The following is a 24,278-nucleotide window of genomic DNA, read 5'->3' on the forward strand; positions in this document are numbered from 1 at the left end:
TAGATAGATAGATAGATATGTTCAAATCACCCCATATCCCTACAATACATATAAAACAAAAACATTACTGTGAAACACATACACATTTGGTATCCCTGTGTCCGAAAGCCCCCGGTTCTATTTACATTGGTGAAATATTATATTATTAGGTTATTAAATATTTTACCAATTTTTTTTCCTTAATTTTTTTTTCCCCTATTTTCCTCCTCTAAAACCTTAGTGCGTCTTATGGTCCGGTGCGAAAAATACGGTAACTGAAAAGAAAAATATAGTGTAAATTAAATAAAAAACTGGTGTGACCATTAGAGATGAGCGAACGACGTTCGATCAAATTGGTATTCGATCGAATATTAGACTGTTCGAGGTATTCGATTCCAATCAAATACCAAGCGGCAAACGCAGTAAAAATTTGTATCCCCTCCCACCTTTCCTGACGCTTTTTTTTGCACCAATAACTGTGCAGGGGAGGTGGGACAGGAACTACGACAACATAGGCATTGAAAAAAAATTGGAAAAACCCATTGGCTGCCGAAAACATGTGACTTCTGATACATAAGAATAGTGTCGGCCATCTTCGTATCATTTTCATTTTGCAGTGATAGGAAGAGCTTGTTCTCAGTGTGAGAGACATACAGTGAACATGCCAATTATGCAGCAGGGTAGCAGCAGGGGACGTGGGTGAGGACGTGGACGTGGATATCCAGCTGGGTATCCAGTCCACAGTCCAGGTACTGGAGAGGGGCTGCCAGCAGTGCCCTTCATCAGTAGAAGCAGAGGACGTGGGCGAGGGCATGGACATGGATATCCAACTGGGTATCCAGTCCACAGTCCAAGTACTGGAGAGGGGCTGCCAGCAGTGCCCCTCGTCAGTAGTAGCGGGGGACGTGGGCGAGGACGTGGATATCCAGCTGGGTATCCAGTCCACAGTCCAGGTACTGGAGAGGGGCTGCCAGCGGTGCCCCTCATCAGTAGCAGCAGGGGACGTGGGCGAGGACGTGGATATCCGGCTGGGTATCCAGTCCACAGTCCAGGTACTGGAGAGGGGCTGCCAGCACCCAATTCACTCATCATCATCCTGCTCCTCCAACCCCAGCCTCTTCACCCTAATCATAAAAATGAAGTCTTCCTCTGGTGACACATTCCGTTTTAAACCCCCATCTATGCTTTTACTGAGCTTGTACAATTGGCTTAGTAGTGAAGCATAAAACCAGGAATACTAATACAATGATGTAGTGTTGGTGTCTTCATCCTGCCAGTGTTAAGCACCACAGATAAAGTATTGATATGAATGCATTGTAGTGATCAGGTGAAGGCTTTTATTATAAGAGTCCTTGTCTCTGCATGTTAGTCAGGATGAATATGAGTAAAAATAACCTGACCTCAGACTGATCCAAATATTCCCAGAAGTGATGAACTGCAACTGCAGTGCATGCAGGGAAATGTACTACTGCCATTCTGTACAAGTGATGCCAAAGAGAGATTAAAGCCTGACACAGATCACAGTTGGCTGTTGGCATCTCCCATAGGAGGGGGCATATTGAAGTAATTAGAGGGTGGGGTCATACGTTATGGGGAAGTGCAAACATCACTTCTTTTTATATCAACATTTAATGGCTTTTTCATCCTGTGCACTTGCTCTCATTTCCCTGACGGACATGAAAGGTTTGGTTTTATGGATCAGTGCCATTAAACTTTGTAGAAGATCCACACTGATCTTCTAAGCCTCTCAAACCAGATATTTTTTTTCTGTCTGGGACCAGAATTATGATTGCTAGTGGAATTTAGGACTTTTAATCCACTTCTTTCCATAAAGGACCTGTACAATAACACCTCACTGATTTAAATAAATGTTGTGTAATACTTCATTTTTCCTGCAGGGGAGCTGAACATGTTTTCAGGTTCACACAGTGTTTATAGTTAGTGCCCCAGTATTGTGATCAGTTTATCATCAGGGACCCTAATAAGGCATATGGTAAACAGGAACTTGTCACCAAACAGACCCAATAAATGTCTTTAGCAGTGTTTTCTGGGGTTCTCAGTGAGATTGTTGCATTCTCTGCATTTGTTTACACCCCTAACTTGCTCTTCTGTGTTTCCTACAAGTTTCAGGATGCCTCACTTCTCTCTCTCTTACTGACTGAACCCCTCCCTTTCTCACACACTCCCCCTCCCTGTTTTTTTTAGCTAGCCCACTACATCTTCATCAGGCATAATTAGAATACTAGCTATCCATCACCACCCTTCCCTCTTACCAGGGGCGTAACTATCGGGGTAGCGGCTGCCACAGGGCCCAGGACATTAGGGGCCCGGCAACAGCCGCTACCGCTGTGCTTTTTAATTTTTTTTTAATAGGCCGTTACTGATCCTGGCAGGGGCCGGGATTGGTCAGCTATGCCACGGGCCCCACAAGCACTATTATACTTGGGGGTCTTTTCGGACCCCCCCCCCCCCCCGAGTATAATGATCAGAGGCCCAGGGGAGGTAAGGAACATAAAAAAACTGTTTTACTTACCTCTCCAGGCAGGCTTCGGGTCTACTTGCGGGACGTCTCTGACACCACATGACCGGAACCTGCATCCATATGCGTCGCGACGCAGGCCCTCCGGTTACCTGACGTCCCGGACATCATTGAAGATGGCCGACAGCGGCGGAGAGTGCAGCGGAGCCAGGGAAAGGTAAGTAACAGTGTTTTTTTTATGTTTTTATCCCTCCTGGGTCTCATGTTATTATACTCCCCAGAGTATAATAATTATTCATGAGTGTCCATAACGGAGCATAATACTGTGTGCAGGGGTCACTATGGGGCATAATAATGTGTGCAGGGGTCACTATGGGGCATATTACTGTGTGCAGGGGCCACAATACTGTGTGCAGGGGCCACTATGGAGCATAATAGTGTACGCAGAAATGTGTGTGGGTGGGTGGGGGGGGTCGGTTGGTCGAGGTCTTTGGTGTCGGACAGGAGGGGGAAGGGGGGCACATGAAAAGTTTGCCACAGGGCCCCACCATTCCTAGTTACGCCACTGCCTCTCATACTCACTCTTCCCCTCCCTAGCAAAAAACTCCCTCTCCTTTTTTCCCTAGTTAGTCAGCCCACTTCACCACCAGCAGCCATCTGTGATGGCACCAGGCAGCTTGCACATGCGCAATAGCCCAAAATCGCTCGCTGCGTGCGCATCTCTAATGACACAACCTGACAGGAGACAGCAGGAAGGAAATGTAATTATGAGGGGGAGGGGTGTAGTGAGGGGAGGGGATGAGAAGTGAGGGAATGGGAAGAGAGAGCTGGTGACAGGAGGAGTGTAGTAAGTAAAGGGGTTAGGAGGGGAGGACTGGGGATGGGAGGAGTGTCGTGAGGGGAGGAGACAGGAAGTGAAGGGATGGGAGGCGAGAGCTTTTGCTAAAAAAAAAAGTAATTTATAAAGTAGATGGGGGATTATTTTAATGTAAAAATGTTTTTTTTTATACTGGAAAACACCTTTAAAATAATAAATACTTATACTCACTTCTCCTGGGCTCAGCATTTTTTCGGGGCCATTCCGTCATGTAACTGAGGCCATGCTGAGGCCTGTGATTAGGCCTCAGCGGTCACATGGGGCGAAGAGGTGTAATGACGTAAGTAATAATACTGTGTGGAGGGCCTACTGTGGAACATATAATACTGTGTGGGGGCCACTGCTCGGCATATGATACGGTGTGGGGGACTCTGTCGAGTGTATAATACTGTGTGGGGGCCACTGCTGCGCATATAATACTGTGTGGTAGTGACTGTGCAGTATATAATACTGTATGGGGGCTGCTGTGGAGGGTATAATACTATGTGGGGGCCACTGTTGAGTGTATAATACCATGTGGGGGTCACTGTGGAGCATATAATACTGTGTGGGGCCCCTTAACAATTCACATCAGATGCAATCTATTTTATAGCAGCCAAGCACTATTATTAAGATAAGATAATCCTTTAATAGTCCTACATTGGGGAAGGTAGAGTCTGCTGTGGCCCTTTCTGTGCAGCGCCTCCAGGTGATCAGCCCAGTCTAGTTTATTGTTGAGGAGCACGCCCAGATACTTATAGGTCCTGACTATCTCAATACATGTTCCTTGGATCTCTACAGGGGTCAGAGCACCTCTCCGTTTACTAAAGTCCACCACCATCTCCTTGGTCTTCCCAGCATTAATCCTGAGCTGGTTCTGCTGGCACCATTCAACAAAATCCCGGTTTAAGTCTCTGTATTCCCCATCGTCGCCATCAGTGATAAGGCCTACTATAGCAGAGTCATCGGAGTACTTCTGTAAGTAACAGCTGGATGAGTTGTGCTTAAAGTCAGCAGTGTACAGTGTGAAGAGAAATGGGGCAAGAACTGTACCTTGTGGTGCCCCCGTACTACAGATCACAGTGTCAGACACACCGTCTTATTACAGGATATAATAACATTGGTGATTATAAAACTGATGCTGTGCAATGTAAATAGAGAAGGAGTCACAGCACTCACAAAAGTACCACAGTAATTTCAAAGAACTGATCAGAAGGGGCCACTTGTGTTGGACCCCCACTGATCCTTATACCTGTTAGACTGTTAGGACCCTGCAGATCAGCTGTTTACCAAAGCACACAGCTCCCAGTATTGTTTTTATATGCCAGGAGCTGCGCTGCTCACTCATCATATTCTTGATAACTGCAGTTGTGGGTACTACAGTTGTATCCCTTTCAGCACCCATAACCGTCACTGTCAAACAATTGCTGTAGGGAGGGCGTATGGGGCCCCAGACAAAAGTTTGCACCTGGGACCACAAGACTTTTGTTACGCCACTGACTAGAGAAAGCTGTGCAGCAGATGCTCTCCCCTGGATACTCCCTCCAGTAGGAACTCATCTCCCTGCCAATGGCTCCCTGCCTAATCAGGCCCTGTCATGGTGGCCTGCTGTTAGGACTGCGCTAGAGATGAGCAAGTGGTATTCGATTGAATACAGTGGCGTAACTACCGTAGAGGCAGCGGAGGCGGCTGCCACAGGGGCTGGGCCATTAGGGGGCCCGGTGACAGCCGCTACCGCTGCGTTTTTTTTTTTTTAATAGGCCGTTACGGGCCCTATTCCCTGGCTGGGCCGGGATCGGCAAGTGACACTGCGGGCCCCACAAACACTATCATTATACTCAGGGGTCTTTGCAGACCCCCGAATATAATGATCGGCGGACCAGGAGAGGTAAGGGAACATAAAAAATACTGTTACTTACCTCTCCACGATCCTGCCAGGCCTCCGTCATTTGTGTCTGACGTCTCTGACGTCATATGACCCGGGCCTGCTTCCCGGGTCATGTGACGTCCGACGTAATTAAAGCAGGACAAGAGCGGCGGCCGACAGAAACCATGGCTGCTCCCCAAGAGAAGAATATACTGCTTTTATCATTTATTTTTCACGCTCTGTAATTGTAATAAAAGACACAAAAAGCACATAAATAAGGAGGTAATAGGAGGTTTCATGCAAATATGTATTATTTTATGTGTTTAGTTTGTTAGAGTTTGTGGGTTTAGTAGATTATCAAAATAATCTAAATTAAATTGCACAGTCTAATAATATAAAATTCACATACAACTCCTGTAAAAATGGTCATCCTTCAAGGGGTTGTCCAAGACCCAGGAAAATTACATACTGATGACTAGGGGTAACAAACAGAGGCACTGTTTTCCTATTTACATCTTGGAAAACAGATTTGCATATTTTTCCCATAATCCCCCAGTGGAGAGAAAAAGGCTTTTTTAAAAAATTTTTATTTTTTTTTTAAATGTAGATTGTGAGCCCCACATAGAGCTCACAATTTACATTTTTTCCCTATCAGTATGTCTTTGGAATATGAGATGGAAATCCACGCAAACACGGGGAGAACATACTAACTCCTTTCAGATGGTTTTTTTTACCCTTGGCGGGATTTGAACACCAGGACTAACCATTGAGCCACTGTGTGGCCCGCGAAAAAAGCTTTTGTAGAACTCCATATGCCTGTGAATCTGATCTCTTCTTATGGAGTGATAATATCCCCAGAACCTTATTCAGACGAAAGTCATTGTTACCAGACCAGACAAGATGTGACACCTGCTATTTCAGCAACCAGGAAGCTGTATACAATATATATGGCTGGATGCAGATCTGCAGTTCCCCAGTGCCACCACTACAGTCTGCAGTCCTAAAACTGTATGCAGTGAACAGAGCTCCATATAGGGTACTGGTGGGACTGGAGAACTGCAGACCTGCTCATTTTACTTGAAAAGGACCAGACTTGCTTCTGGACAGCTTCCAGCAACCAAAACAGCCGAACAGTGCTGGGTTCGATTGTCAAATCTTGACCGACCTGATACTAATAACTATCCATTGTGGGTCTTAGACAACCCCTTTAAAGAGTTTTTTTTTATAATTTGAAGTTACTCACTATCCACAGGATAAGGGATAAAGTGCAGATTATTGGGGATTCTTACTGTTATGGTACAGAGAACTTGTTAGAAATACAGTTTATTCTATGAAATGGTTAAAAAGATATATGCGTTTATTTGGAAATGTGTACATTTTAGTAATACATATATGTAAAAATCTATATCTAAAAAAAATCTATAATCTATCTAAAAATCTATAATCTTGCTGTTTTTATTCGACTACTATGTCTAACAATATGCTGACACTTCATGCTGTGTATAATGTAAACTATTCTGTTAATTTTTCAGCAGTTGTATAAATATCATCATAAACAGGATTACAATGATAGATAACTGATTTATAGGAGCCACAATAAGTGACAATCATAGCTTATCTACTCCTCCACCCTACACAATAGCCCCTGCACAGCACAGCTCAATGAGCTTGTCTCGAAAACTGTCCCATAGAAGTCGATAAGTCATCTTCAGATTGTTGCTGCCTATGGCTTACGTGGCTGCTGTACAGCATATGTCTAAATGCTGTTTGTATTTCAGTCAAATTGGCACCTCACATAATCATTCACAGGAAATAAAGAGAATTCTATGAAATCTACAATCAGAAAATGAAATCAGATTAGAAAAAGTAATATGTTTCAATATCTGCTTTTAAAGGGGTTCTCCCATCTCCCTTTTTCAGCAGCTTTGCCTGCTGTCTCATATTCTAACTTCCTGCATTCTTCCACAAGTTGAGGGGAGGTAATGTTTGATGAACGGGAGGCTATAAAGTATCACAATATAGAATTTGCCATTACCACGAGAGATTATTTATTCTGATTACTAGAAATCTAATATAAATGCAAATCAAATAATATACACAGTAAATGTATATTACATTACACAGGTTGATATAGCCTTTATCAGCAAACTGCAATTAGATGAACTGATTGTATTGACCATATAAGCTAACTGTGTGTGTATATATATATATATATATATATATATATATATATATATATATATATACATATATATATATATATATATATATATATGATCCTTGAGATTGGTATACCCTTTAATTAGTAAAAAAAAAATAGGTGTACCTAGAACAGAAGTGAAACATTCCCCTTAAAAAAAGCCAATTTGCATACTGATAACCTATCTATAGGACAATATCATCAGTATCTAAATGGTGGGTGTCCAACACTTAGGGTCCATTTACACGGAGGAAATGGCTCTTTAATAGGCGCTGAATTTTTAGCACTGAAAAAAATGCCTCCCATTGACTTCAATGGGTGCCGCTAGCTTTTTTTCCACTAGTGGAGAATTCTGCTAGTGGAAAAAAAAGCTAGCAGAACCCATTGAAATCAATGGGAGGCTTCTTTTTCGGTGCTGAAATTCAGCACCAAATTCAGCACCATTTTCCTCCATGTAAATGGACCCTTAGACCCCACACCAATCAGCTGAACTGGTTGCCTCCAGGTACTGGAAGTTATACACATGGATGGAGCTGCAAGCTACTCTGCTCATATTCAAGTAATAGGACAAATAGCTGCAGTATTACTAAACAGCAGAACAGCCTGGTACTATTGTTGAATCCAGCTCCATCTATCTTTATATCTTTTCTATGACGTTGAGTAGGAGGACATAAATGTAATAAACTAACATTAGATAGCAATAAATGTATTTCTTGAGCTGTGTCCCCACTAGCCCCACACCCCTTATGTGTTCATGGCAGATTGTAAAGTAATTAATGTAGACTGGGGGAGGACCACACCTGCAATCCTTGGAAGCAGCTACTGGCTCCCACACAATGCTATTAAGGTCCCCACCTTATATTCAGACACTCTTCAAAGGCAAAGGGTATGATCTCTCCTCACAGCTTTATTTTCTTATACAATAAAGCAGCTGCAATTAACTAATTACTCCTTCAGACAATTCATTAATTCAAGTTAATTTACGTGAACTTAAGACAACATAGAGCACTAGACAACAATAGTTTCTTCTGTCTATTTTTCCATTGTAGTAAAATGTTATTACATTAAGAATCTGGACATTAGTTGCAGTGAAGTGACAGTGAAGCTTCAATATACAATGCACATGCAACTGGAGTCATACAGAATGGATGGGGCTGAGCTTACCAAATTTGAGACTTTAAATCCCAGTAGCATGACGTCACTTTGTCGTCGTTTACTATGCACTAGAATGCAATACAATATATAGTATATTTCAATGGGATTATTAACAGGAAGTTTATTAGCATTCGTGCCTTACTTTACAGGACTGTAGGTTTGGGGATCTTTGAATTTGTGAGCCAAGTCTTGGACATGGAAGTCACCTCATACAATAACTGAGCTCATACTAGAGGACTAGTTCACTTCTAAAAGTAATACTAAGAGGACAACATTTACTGAATGGCGAATTTCCCCCAAAAAAAACTTAAAAAACATTTTTCTCGTGAATATCTTCATTTCCACATTTAAGTTTAAGATATAAATATTTCTGAAATGCATAATTAATATTTCTCTATGTGTTCCAGGAGATCAGCAACTTCTCCCATCTTTTTCATACTCCTCACAACATAACTCTGTTTGTCTGAGAAAGGCAACTGGCTACAGAAGGATTCCTGCCCCATTGAGCTATGAGCCCAGATAAGCAACACCCACTTATTTTCATCTCTGTATTCATGTCCATCAATGGCCATCACATAGGCCCATTGATTTCCCTGTCTGTGAATGAGGGCTATTAATATGACCCATATTTTGATGGTCCATTGTAACAGACCGTCAGGTTCATGCTCTGTCTGTTTTCACCTGCGGTTATTTGAATGTAGGCTATGAAGCATCACCTCCTCAGGCTGCCTGTTTCATGGGTGAAAGAATTTGGAGTTGCAGTATTTGCTCAGAACCTCTTGAAAAAAAGCATTAGATTTACCTGCAGTCTTCTGTAAAAAAAAATAAATTATATATATATATATATATATATATATATATATATTTACATTGACATTTACATTACCTTAGCTTATTCTGAAAAGCTGTTCTGCAACATAAAATAAGACACATAAACTTTTATGATTGTATAAACCATGGTTGTAGACACTAAAATAAATGGCTCATCAACTGATGCATAAAAATAATATCCTGGAATTAAGCCGTAACATGACCCATTGCTAATGCATCCAGATAAGGACAATGAGTGTTTGGTGACATGATGAGAGAGTCTATGAATCATCATCACTAATCCACAGCGCAGTCACTGCCTCCTACTGGAGAAACATAAGAAATAGAGATGAGCGAACACTAAAATGTTCGAGGTTCGAAATTCGATTCGAACAGCCGCTCACTGTTCGAGTGTTCGAATGGGTTTCGAACCCCATTATAGTCTATGGGGAACATAAACTCGTTAAGGGGGAAACCCAAATTCGTGTCTGGAGGGTCACCAAGTCCACTATGACACCCCAGGAAATGATACCAACACCCTGGAATGACACTGGGACAGCAGGGGAAGCATGTCTGGGGGCATAAAAGTCACTTTATTTCATGGAAATCCCTGTCAGTTTGCGATTTTCGCAAGCTAACTTTTCCCCATAGAAATGCATTGGCCAGTGCTGATTGGCCAGAGTACGGAACTCGACCAATCAGCGCTGGCTCTGCTGGAGGAGGCGGAGTCTAAGATCGCTCCACACCAGTCTCCATTCAGGTCCGACCTTAGACTCCGCCTCCTCCGGCAGAGCCAGCGCTGATTGGCCGAAGGCTGGCCAATGCATTCCTATGCGAATGCAGAGACTTAGCAGTGCTGAGTCAGTTTTGCTCAACTACACATCTGATGCACACTCGGCACTGCTACATCAGATGTAGCAATCTGATGTAGCAGAGCCGAGGGTGCACTAGAACCCCTGTGCAAACTCAGTTCACGCTAATAGAATGCATTGGCCAGCGCTGATTGGCCAATGCATTCTATTAGCCCGATGAAGTAGAGCTGAATGTGTGTGCTAAGCACACACATTCAGCACTGCTTCATCACGCCAATACAATGCATTAGCCAGTGCTGATTGGCCAGAGTACGGAATTCGGCCAATCAGCGCTGGCTCTGCTGGAGGAGGCGGAGTCTAAGGTCGGACCTGAATGGAGACTGGTGTGGAGCGATCTTAGACTCCGCCTCCTCCAGCAGAGCCAGCGCTGATTGGCCGAATTCCGTACTCTGGCCAATCAGCGCTGGCCAATGCATTCTATTAGCCCGATGAAGTAGAGCTGAATGTGTGTGCTAAGCACACACATTCAGCACTGCTTCATCACGCCAATACAATGCATTAGCCAGTGCTGATTGGCCAGAGTACGGAATTCGGCCAATCAGCGCTGGCTCTGCTGGAGGAGGCGGAGTCTAAGGTCGGACCTGAATGGAGACTGGTGTGGAGCGATCTTAGACTCCGCCTCCTCCAGCAGAGCCAGCGCTGATTGGCCGAATTCCGTACTCTGGCCAATCAGCGCTGGCCAATGCATTCTATTAGCCCGATGAAGTAGAGCTGAATGTGTGTGCTTAGCACACACATTCAGCTCTACTTCATCGGGCTAATAGAATGCATTGGCCAATCAGCGCTGGCCAATGCATTCTATTAGCTTGATGAAGCAGAGTGTGCACAAGGGTTCAAGCGCACCCTCGGCTCTGATGTAGCAGAGCCGAGGGTGCACAAGGGTTCAAGTGCACCCTCGGCTCTCCTACATCAGAGCCGAGGGTGCACTTGAACCCTTGTGCAGCCTCAGCTCTGCTACATCAGAGCCGAGGGTGCGCTTGAACCCTTGTGCACACTCTGCTTCATCAAGCTAATAGAATGCATTGGCCAGCACTGATTGGCCAGAGTACGGAATTCGGCCAATCAGCGCTGGCCAATGCATCCCTATGGGAAAAAGTTTATCTCACAAAAATCACAATTACACACCCGATAGAGCCCCAAAAAGTTATTTTTAATAACATTCCCCCCTAAATAAAGGTTATCCCTAGCTATCCCTGCCTGTACAGCTATCCCTGTCTCATAGTCACAAAGTTCACATTCTCATATGACCCGGATTTGAAATCCACTATTCGTCTAAAATGGAGGTCACCTGATTTCGGCAGCCAATGACTTTTTCCAATTTTTTTCAATGCCCCCAGTGTCGTAGTTCCTGTCCCACCTCCCCTGCGCTGTTATTGGTGCAAAAAAGGCGCCAGGGAAGATGGGAGGGGAATCGAATTTTGGCGCACTTTACCACGCGGTGTTCGATTCGATTCGAACATGGCGAACACCCTGATATCCGATCGAACATGTGTTCGATAGAACACTGTTCGCTCATCTCTAATAAGAAACACTACAAGGCTCATTTGATTGGTTTGCAAAGCCTATTTTCAAAAACTGTTAATAATTCTGGATTAATGGAGGATTCTTTCCTGTTCAGCACTCTGTTATCCAGCACATCTATTGTCCAGGCTGGAGAATGACCATAAAACCCATTGTAGTACCCAGAACCCTTGTGTGTTGCCGAAGCTGGCCACCAACTAGGTGGTGAAAACCATATAACAGTTAGTGGAGGAAAAGGCATGCAAAGTCACCAAAGGTGAAGTCAGCAGAGGGGATATCAGATATGGCACATTGTACCTGTCATGAAGACATTGGGTAAATGGCTATAGCTCATTCAGGGAGGCCGACCGATGGAGACCAGCCTGGAGATGCAGTAGGGAGATTGGCAGAGACTGCACCCACTTTTAACAATTTCTTCATTTATCTTTGCTTTCAGAGTGTTCAGTTTTTCCCAGTAAACTGTCAATCATAACTGGTTGTCTGTGCCTGTGTTGATGAGTTCCTGCACATTACACATAGTTCGCCCATAGGTATAAAATTACAACTATGTAATGTACTAAATCCCCTGTGATGGCGCTGTAGGGATAGTGAACACTTACTGCTTAGTTCATTGGGGAGGTGGGGGGGGGGGGGTGCTCTTCTAATAAAGTGGAATTATCCAAAGCAGTAGTAACACATTCATAGTCAGAGTATATAACATTAATTATGCCCAAAGACTACTAATTTACATGAAAGGGGAATACATGTATCAGATCAATTTTGGGGGGTTGTGCCCTGGTAAAATGGGATTAACATTTGGGGTTCACATGTTGCTTATTATGGTTATAGTATGTCGCAGGGATTTTCTCTTTATTCTTTGACTCTATTTATGAAGCACCACCTTGTCGGGTCCTACACTAAGTATAGTACAATCCATCAAGATTGTATAGAATGATCCATTATAACAATACTGTATACAAAATTGTGCCTATCACATTATTGCTGCAGAGTCTCCTTGTCACTGCCCTCTAAGGTCCTGTATACCATTTTGTTCCAAATATAGACTCTCATTTTCTCAGAATGGTTGCCAAGCAACAACACAAAGGTGGTCAATGTGTATTTGTGCATTACAGTGTACATTATAAATATTACATGGCTGTATGGAAATTGTTCATATTCCTGACAGAATGAGGGACATTAGATAATCTTTATATTTTACATCGCTTCTATGGGTTTATGCAGTGGCATAACTAGGAATGATGGGGCCCCAAGGCGAACATTTGACATGGGGCCCCCCAGCCCCCCCCCCCCCCCTGCACAAACACATTCCTGCACATAGTATTTTGGCTCATAGTGGCCACGGCACACTGTATTATGCCCCATAATGGCTCCTGCACACACTTTTATGCCCCATAGTGGCCCCTGCACACAGCATTATGCCCCATAGTGGCCCCTGCACACTGTATTATGCCCCATAATGGCTCCTGCACACACTTTTATGCCCCATAGTGGCTCCTGCACACAGCATTATGCCCCATAGTGGCCCCTGCACACAGTATTATGCCCCATTGTGGACCAGCCATGAAAAATTATTATATTTTGTCTTCTTTTCAGACCCCAGAGTATAATGATCAGAGACCCAACCCAATGTTACTTACCTCTTCCTGGCTCTGACGCACTCCCCGCAGATTTCTTCAGTGTTGGACCAGACTTCACCTGACTCATTATGTGTTGCGATGCTGGCCTGGGCAACATGAAATCAGTGACGTCACCAAACACACCCGAAGCCTTCTGGAGCACAGGGGAGGTAAGTAACAGTGTTTTTTGTTCCCTCACCTCCCTTGGCCCAATGATCATTATACCCTTTTCAGACCCTGGAGTATAATGATAGCAGTGTTGGTGGGGTTCGCGGGGAAGGGGAAGCGCAGGTAGTCGTGAGCGGGAACAAGGATCATTAGGTAAATAGGGCCCGTTACTTGCTGGGGTTACTCCAGTCTATGGCCTACGGACTATTAAAAAACAAAGTCCTGCTGCTACCCTGGTAGTTACGCCCCTGGGTTTATGAGGTTTCTATACTTGATCCATCATATAGAAGTAGATAAGGGGGCGTTCACACTACCGTTGGTGTCCGATTGCAGTGTCCGTTGCTACTGTCCGTTCAAGATTTTAGCAACGGACACTAGCTGTGTCCGTTATAATTTCCATTCATTTCAATGGGATTTCATCTGTTGTCAGTTTGTGTCCGTTTGTGTCCTTAAGGGTCCGTTAACAACCATGTCCGTTTTTTCAAGCGGACAGAGAAATCACACATGCAGGATTTTTTTGTCCGTTTGAAAAAACGGACAGAAAGTGTCCGTTTTTTATTTAACATTGAGGTCTATGGGCAACGGACATATAACGGACAGTAACTGATGGCCATCCGTTACAGTCCGTTATTTTCTGTCCGTTTATTTTCTGCACATGCTCAGAAAGCATAAACAGCAAGAAGAAAAAAACGGACAGTATAAAAAACGGACACTAACTGATGCTAACTGATACTAATGTGTCCGTTTTTTTTAACTGATCCATTAAATGGATCAGTTAAAAAAACGGACACATTAACATCAGTTAGCATCAGTTAGTGTCCGTTAATGTCCGTTATGATAGGTGTCCGTTTTTTTTCTTTTAAACGGACACCTTCATAACGGACACCAACGGTAGTGTGAACGCCCCCTAACAAATGATATGATATACCTATAACACATAACTGCAACTGAAGTATGAGGAGGGCATTACGTTAAAAAACACTGCAAATCCCTCCTTTACTCCTGTCATCTTTGCTTATCCAAACTCCAACACTGAGGGTCATGAACCTGTCTTCCATATGGTGCAGTAGAGACAAACTATCTGTAACGCCTTTTATTATACTATGCCCTTCTGCTCATGCTAGATTGCCATGGGAGATGGAGATCGAAAGTGCCACCTAGTGGCAGCAGCACCAATACTTACCAAAATTTGAATACTAAGTTGCAGAAGACTTGGAAGTAGAGTTCAAGTCACATAAAATTACAAATCTAAATCCAAATTACAGATGAGAAAATTGAAATATATATCTCTCTATATCATAAAAATAAATTCTTTGTCTCTGTCTGTCTGTCTGTCTGTTCCTTATGCGCGACCAAACGACTGGACCGATCTTCACCAAATTTGGTACAGAGATACTTCAGGTATTCGGGAAGGTTTAAGATGAGACTCCAACTTGCTCGGACGTACCATTGCTGAGATACAGCATTCCGAACACAATGCCCCCCCCCCTTAGCCAATACAAACCTGCAAGTCTCTCACTTATTGCAACTGCAGTACGCATGGTCACTCCACATGCACAATCCAACACTGATATCCAAACTGAGATACATGCATAAGAGGATTAGATACACAGGTCAGCACACAGTATCACACGCCACAGGATTAGATACACAGGTCTGCACACAGTCCCACAAACCAGAGGATTAAATACGCGCTTCTGCACACAGTTCCACACACTGAAGGATTAGATACGTGCGTCTGCACATAGTACCACACGGGGAAGGATTAGATACATGCATCTGCACACAATACCACATGCCGGAGAATTACATATGCATCTCAGGACTCAGTTCCACACACCAGAGGATTAGATACGCACGTCTGTACACAGTACCACATGCCATGGGATTAGATACACGTGTCTGCACACAGTACCACATGCAGTAAGATTAGATACGCACGTCTACACACAGTTCCACACGCCTTAGCATTAGATACGCGCCTCTTCACACAATACCACACAGGGAAGGATTAGATACGTGCATCTGCACACAGTACCACACTTTGGAGGATTAGTTACATGCCTCTGTACACAGTACCACACGCCAGAGAATTAGATACGCGTCTCAGCAAACAATACCACACGCTAGAGGATTTGATACGCGCGTCGGCACACAGTTCCATACGCTGAAGGATTAGATACTTGTGTCTTGCACAAAGTACCACACAGGGGAAGATTAGATATGCACCTCTTCACACAATACCACACATGGGAGGATTAGATACGCACATCTGCACACAGTTCAACACGCTGAAGGATTAGATATGCATGTCTTCGCATAGTACCACACGGGGGAGGATTAGATACACGCATCTGCACACAGTACCACACGCCAGAGGATTGGATACGCACATCTGCACACAGTTTCACATGCCGGGAGATTAGATACGCGCATCTGCACACAGTACCACACGCCGAGGGATTGGATACATGCATCTGCACACAGTACCATATGCCAGAGAATTGGATACGCGCATGTGCACACAGTTCTACACACCAGAGGATTAGATACGCATGTGTGCACACAGTACCACATGCCGTAGGATTAGATACGCGCATCTGCACACAGTTCCACACGTCAGAGGATTAGATACGCGCATCTACACACAGTTCCACATGCCGTAGGATTAGATATGAACCTCTTTACACAATACGACACAGGGGAGGAATAGACATGTGTGTCTGTACACAGTACCACCCTTTGGAGGATTAGATACATGCCTCTGCACACAGTACCACATGCTGTAGGATTAGATACGCACGTCTACACACAGTTCCACACGCCGTAGAATTAGATACGCACCTCCTCACACAATACCACACAGGGGAGGATTAGATACGTGCATCTGCACACAGTACCACACACCAGAGAATTAGATACGTGTCTCAGCACACAGTACCACACAGGGGAGGATTAGATACATGCATCTGCACACAGTACCACACGCCAGAGGATTAGATACGCATGTCTGCACACATTTTTACACACCAGAGGATTAGCTATACGCGTCTGCACACAGTTCCACATGCCGTAGGATTAGATACGCACCTCTTCACACAATACCACATAGGGGAGGATTAGATACGTGCGTCTGCACATAGTTCCACACCATGAAGGATTAGATATGTGTTTCTGCTCAAAGTTCCACACAGAGGAGGATTAGATAAGCACCTCTTCACACAATACCACACAAGAGAGGATTAGATATGCACATCTGCACACATTTCACATTACCACATGCCGGGGGATTGGATACATGTGTCTTCACACCATACCACACACCGGAGGATTAGATACAAGCCACTGCACTCAATACCACATGGGAGAGGATTAGATACGTGCCTTTGCACACTGTACCACATGCCAGAGGATTAGATACACACCTCTCCACACAATACCACATGCCGGAGGATTAGATAGGCGCCACTGCACACAATACCACATAGGTGAGGATTAAATACCTGCGTCTGCACGTAGTTCCACACGGGGAGGATTAGATACATGCCTCTGCACACAATACCACACGCCGGAGAATTACATACGCATCTCAGCACACATTTCCACATGCCAGAGGAATAGATACGCACATCTGCACACATTACCACACGCCGGGGGATTGGATACATGCATCGTCACACAATACCACACACCAGAGGATTGGATACGCACATCTGCACACAGTTTCACATGCCGGGGGATTAGATACGCGCATCTGCACACAGTACCACACGCTGAGGGATTAGAAACGCACCTCTCCACACAATACCACATGTCAGAGGATTAGATACGCACCACTGCACACATTACCACATAGGTGAGGATTAGATACCTGCATCTGCACACAATACCACACGGGGCAGGATTAGATTCATGCCTCTGCACACAATACCATATGCCAGAGAATTACATACGCATCTCAGCACACAGTACCACACACCAGAGGATTAGATATGCGCATCTACACACAGTACTACATGGGGAAGGATTAGATACGTGCATCTGCACACAGTACAACATGCCAGAGGACTAGATACGCGCGTCTTCACACAATACCACACACCGGAGGATTATATACACGCCACTGCACACAATACCACACTGTTAGGGAATTGCTAGATGACAATTCCCCAGAAGCTGCTGGAGAACCCTGGAAGAAGGGGCACAAGAGACAGTGAGCACTAAGCTGAAGCCCCCAACTGTCCCTTCCTATTGCCAGGCCCTATCCTACGTAATAGGCAGCAACCACGAAGACTATCCTTTCCTGTATATGTGACACACAAAACGCAGACAAGATGGACAACAACAAAGGGAGGTCAGCTAGCCAAGGGTCCGGTAACAGTCGAGCAATACAGTGCCAAATCAAAGTCCAAAAGAATAGTCAGTAGGGAAAGCCAGAGGTCAAGTAATTTAACAGCACAAGAAGCCAGCAAGCGCAAGGCAATAACAGGCACCAGTGTGAATGTGAGCAAAGACTAAATAGGGAAGGAAGAACCCACCCTGAACCTGACAGGAAGGCAGGCTGTCAATCACAGGCAAGACAAAATTTAACCACTTAATGGACAGAGGCAACAAGGGCAGAAGACGGGTGTGGTGCAAATGCAATCACAGAACTAGACCCGCGTTCACACAGTGCAACCAAAAACTTTAAGCAAATTATCAAACTGCACATGCCTCCCGTGTCGCAGCACGCGAGCAGAGAGCGGCGCAGAGACCCGAAGAGCAGAGACATTACACACACGGTGGAGGATTAGATACGTGCCTCTGCACACAGTACAGTGTAGATTAATGCTGCTGCACACCATATGAACGTAAAAAGTGAAAATATATTGGTACATATACGCCATGAATGAGTTTGTAAAGCATAAAGAAAGCACTAGATCATTGTAGTGAACATAACGTTTCGGTCATATTAGACCTTCCTCAGATAATATCTAGAAGATAGCAGAGTGCGCAGAGGAATCACGCCATGATTCCTCTGCGCACTCTGCGATCTTCTAGATATTATCTGAGCTTTCTTTATGCTTTACAAAATCATTCATGGCGTATATGTACCAATATATTTTCACTTTTCACGTTCATACGGTGTGCAGCAGCATTAATCTACACTGTACGTGAGTCGCAAGACTCTTTGTCTGCTAGCACCCATACTCCCTATTTAGAAGTGTGCAGTTCCATTGCTTTTTATATATCTGCACACAGTACCACATGACCGAGGATTAGATACGTGCGTTTACACACAGTACTACATGGGAGAGGATTAGATACGCACATCTGCACACAGTTCCACATGCCGGAGGATTAGATACATGCCTCTTCACACAATACCACACAGGGAGGATTAGATATGTTCCTCTGCACGCAGTACCACTAGCCGTAGGATTAGATACGTACCTCAGCACACAGTACCATACACTGGAGGATTAGATAGATGGCTCTGCACAGAGTACCACACATTAGAGTTTTACTCCAGGTTTCCATAGCAACCTAGCCATTTTTTCTTCACTGCTGTATGTCAGCTTTAAAGAAGCGGGCACTGTGAGTGACACTGTTACACAAGGTCACATTCATACAGCTTTACTCCAGGTATCCATAACAACTGCGGACTCCCAACTAATAAACTAAAACATAACTTTTAATAGTGACAGTTAAAAACATACACTCTCTTGTCCACACATAGATGAACTTAACTAGTTGGGTTCTCTGATATATTCAATCCAACTAGATGTATCTTAAATGATCAGAATGAATGAAGCCTAAACAATGAGGCACACACCCTCTACAAATTGCTGCATTGTGGCAATGATTTCAACCTTGGTACACATTTGTACATATTTCCCTATATGTCCAAGTCTCTTTTTCCCTATACCACTAGCAGTTTAAAGAGTTGTGTCAACCGCTATCTGCACTCAAATATATTTAGCTAAAGTTAGGGCAACAATGTAGCTACTGGCTGATCACCTATGAAGCTAAATAGCTGTATCACCTATGAAGCTAAATGGCTGAGGGGTATTGTATGTAACGGTCGACCACCCTCTAGCACTGCTTCTATTGATCTAAACAGACCAATACAAATTCCTTTCAGCCGTACTTTGCAGCCTATCTACATATAGAGGCTAATGGTGCAGATCCTATTCACTGATTAGTAGCGTTTCCCTCTACGCGTTTCACCACCTTAGTGGATCATCAGGAGGCTAAGTAGTTTAAGATATAAGCGGCATTGATATGCGGTGAAAACCGCAGTTCCCGGGGCCTTGGTGGTAGACCCTGGTACAAGTGTGGGCTCGACACTGAGCGCTGTGTGAAGCGGGTCTATATAGTCCTCCCGCATCACACAACGCCCCGATACCACGCCCCTCGTCTTTCCCCTGGCCAATCGCCTGCTACAGAGCGGTCAGCCTCTTGTCAGGGGGCAGGGTCATGTTCCGGGCACGTGATCGGCATTCTTCGCGCATGCGCGTAAGCTTGAAGACGCGGCCGCTGTCATCCCGGTATCAAGAACTTCAGGATCAAGGTAAGTATGACAAGTAGTCATCAATCAGAGTCCCTTTTCTGTTAGTATATTATCCGATCACCAGAGTCAACATGGTAATCAGCTCAAATGTATCACAAACAAAGGCTCCGGCTCAGAGTGTACATGCCGCCATAGTGGAACGACCCTGTTAACCCTTTCACTGACGGGTTGCCGTAACCCTTCATCTCACTGAACCAATTGAACTTTCTGCTATTAAACCACAGGTGACATGTTGTGACATTTTCATTCCTAGCTTGATAATGGATCGCTACATATACTACTTTATTGAACCTGAGAAATGTCTCAGCATGGAACAAGTTTACTACACATGCATGAACTAACTCAAATTCAATATGCTGTTTAATAATTCTAATATGCTGAACTCAGATTTATGACTCACAATTAATTACCCCACTCTTTATCAAAAGGGCTGAACAGTTAAACACACTAACTGTGCTTACTTATACACTCCCTCCATGTTAATATAATGTGAAACGCAGAGCTTCAGCGCTCACCTTCCCACAATAAGGTGTCACCATAGCATCATCTGCGGAACAGTTTCTCCGGATACGGAGAAACTGTCCCTTTGGTATTGCTCGTTTCAAGGGGAGTGGATGATTACTGTTCCATTCAAGTAGTGCATTGGTTGCAGTCTCCTTTCTGAAAAGGGTGGTCCCTAATGTTCCATCCTCCAGGATAAAGATGTTTATATCCAAGAACGGGATTTGACTCGCATGTATAGATGATGTTAAATGCAGATTTAAGTTGTTATTGTTTAGAGATGTGACAAATTGGTTAAACATCTCTTCTGTGCCGGACCATATCAGTATAATGTCATCTATGTAACGTAGCCAGGTTACTACATACTGTGTCCATTCCTCATTCTGTTCGTTAAAGACAAAGTTCTCCTCCCACCAACCTAAAAAGATATTAGCATAGGTTGGTGCGGCGGGGCACCCCATCGCGGTGCCCCGCCGCTGGTGGTAAAACTTTCCATTAAACAGGAAGCAGTTATGGGAGAGAACAAACTCCATCAGTTCCAGAATGAAGTCACCATGGTTTTTTAACCTCATCCCCCGGGTCCCTAGGAAGCGCCCCACAGCCCTACACCCCAAATCATGAGGGATAGAGCTGTAGAGCGCCTCCACGTCCAGGGTAGCAAGGGCCGCCCCAGACTCTATTTCCTTCCTCCCTTTCCTTTAAATTGGGTGGCAATGGTTGTGTCTTTTGCCTTTGTCCCCCTTACTTATGGTGACACCTTTATTGTGGGAAGGTGAGCGCTGAAGCTCTGAGTTCCACATTATATTAACATGGAGAGAGTGTATAAGTAAGCACAGTTAGTGTATTTAACTGTTCAGCCCTTTTGATAAAGAGTGGGGTAATTAATTGTGAGTCATAAATCTGAGTTCAGCATATTAGAATTATTAAACAGCATATTGAATTTGAGTTAGTTCATGCATGTGTAGTAAACTTGTTCCATGATGAGACATTTCTCAGGTTCAATAAAGTAGTATATGTAGCGATCCATTATCAAGCTAGGAATGAAAATGGACCTATTAGTATCGGCTACCAGGGTCTCAATAACATGTCACCTGTGGTTTAATAGCAGAAAGTTCAATTGGTTCAGTGAGATGAAGGGTTACGGCAACCCGTCAGTGAAAGGGTTAACAGGGTCGTTCCACTATGGCGGCATGTACACTCTGAGCCGGAGCCTTTGTTTGTGATACATTTGAGCTGATTACCATGTTGACTCTGGTGATCGGATAATATACTAACAGAAAAGGGACTCTGATTGATGACTACTTGTCATACTTACCTTGATCCTGAAGTTCTTGATACCGGGATGACAGCGGCCGCGTCTTCAAGCTTACGCGCATGCGCGAAGAATGCCGATCACGTGCCCGGAACATGACCCTGCCCCCTGACAAGAGGCTGACCGCTCTGTAGCAGGCGATTGGCCAGGGGAAAGACGAGGGGCGTGGTATCGGGGCGTTGTGTGATGCGGGAGGACTATATAGACCCGCTTCACACAGCGCTCAGTGTCGAGCCCACACTTGTACCAGGGTCTACCACCAAGGCCCCGGGAACTGCGGTTTTCACCGCATATCAATGCCGCTTATATCTTAAACTACTTAGCCTCCTGATGATCCACTAAGGTGGTGAAACGCGTAGAGGGAAACGCTACTAATCAGTGAATAGGATCTGCACCATTAGCCTCTATATGTAGATAGGCTGCAAAGTACGGCTGAAAGGAATTTGTATTGGTCTGTTTAGATCAATAGAAGCAGTGCTAGAGGGTGGTCGACCGGTACATACAATACCCCTCAGCCATTTAGCTTCATAGGTGATACAGCTATTTAGCTTCATAGGTGATCAGCCAGTAGCTACATTGTTGCCCTAACTTTAGCTAAATATATTTGAGTGCAGATAGCGGTTGACACAACTCTTTAAACTGCTAGTGGTATAGGGAAAAAGAGACTTGGACATATAGGGAAATATGTACAAATGTGTACCAAGGTTGAAATCATTGCCACAATGCAGCAATTTGTAGAGGGTGTGTGCCTCATTGTTTAGGCTTCATTCATTCTGATCATTTAAGATACATCTAGTTGGATTGAATATATCAGAGAACCCAACTAGTTAAGTTCATCTATGTGTGGACAAGAGAGTGTATGTTTTTAACTGTCACTATTAAAAGTTATGTTTTAGTTTATTAGTTGGGAGTCCGCTGTGTATGTATTAATAAGAGATAGATCCCAGTACCCTGTGAATGTAATCCATAACAACTGACCATAGGTTTTTGCTGATATCCAAAATGAGATACACATAATCACATAATGCTTGTGCACAAACACACAAACAACATACAAAATACACCAGTGCAAAATTGGACAATTCTTATGGGGCCACGACACAAACAAAAAATGTAATATACCTGTGCGAAGCCGGGTCCTCCTGCTAGTGTGATATATATATATATATATATATATATATATATATATATATATATATCTGCTAGAGCAGGGATTCTGAAGACTGTTGTACAATATGCCAGGTTAAATGTGACCCATTGAGTAAAGGAGACGGTTCTCTTATATTGACAACATATATGGAGGGCTGTTAATCACTTATAACCACCTATATCAATCAATTGCTGTTTCTGAGCAAATAAAAAGTAAAAATATAAAAGGATAACGTTATGCTGAGTCTTTTTCCACATAACTATATATCATACTGTTCATCTGTGACTGCTCTGTTATATGCTACCTGCAGATTATACTGCGTTTTCCATGATGACAGGTTCCCACATTATGGAAAAGCTGCTGTATTGTTGCAGATTTTGCTGTATTTGTTTGATCCAAGGGGAAAAGTGACTTGAAAAAGAATGGGGAATATAATGGAAACTCTTATACTTCTCCCTGCTGTTAAATCCACTCCTGGCTTTGGCTCAAAAAATCACAACAAAATCTGCAACAAAATAAGCAGCTTTCCACAATGTGTGGTCTTAACCTTAAGGAGTTTCAGTTGAATTCAAGGTTGTGACTTTAGGAGGAACCGAAAGTCAGAAGGAAAGATAACAAACAGTATGTTTAATGGATGTAGCATTCAGTATTTGTGGCAATTCATAAATTGTATAATCTAAACACCCAGAGGAGACTTACTATACACATAACACATGCCGAGACTCCCTACCTGCGATTCTACAGATCCTACACTCCCCTGCATCCACTTCACCAAGGAATCTCAGGAATGTTTAGTCAGGGTCTTGTGAACCAGCAGTAGCCTCCTTTACAATCACCTGGTGCCAGGCTATTAGCACACACCAATTACATAAATCTTGTACTTAGGGTATAAGGTAGGTCACCACATGCTGCTGCACATTTATCCAACTACTCCAGCTGTGCTATGAACCAGGATTAGCGTGTGCTAGTCTGTTACAGCCAATTCTTACATACATATTGACCTGCTATAAATTACTATTTATATCTAAAAAAAAAAAATCTACTAAATGCTAGTTATTCCACACCATGCAAGGTGCCAGTCTCTGCACAAACAATTCTGTATGCCAGGCTGGCATTAAATAAATATTAATATGTGCCAGAGCGTTTTTATACAAACATTACTGTGTACCGACATTAGGTGTTGCTCAGTCCCATATTTGCCACTACATGATACTGTGATGATAATTACATGTGGCATTC

Source organism: Leptodactylus fuscus, chromosome 6 (genome assembly GCF_031893055.1).
Source record: "Leptodactylus fuscus isolate aLepFus1 chromosome 6, aLepFus1.hap2, whole genome shotgun sequence".
In the NCBI taxonomy this organism is placed as follows: domain Eukaryota; kingdom Metazoa; phylum Chordata; class Amphibia; order Anura; family Leptodactylidae; genus Leptodactylus; species Leptodactylus fuscus.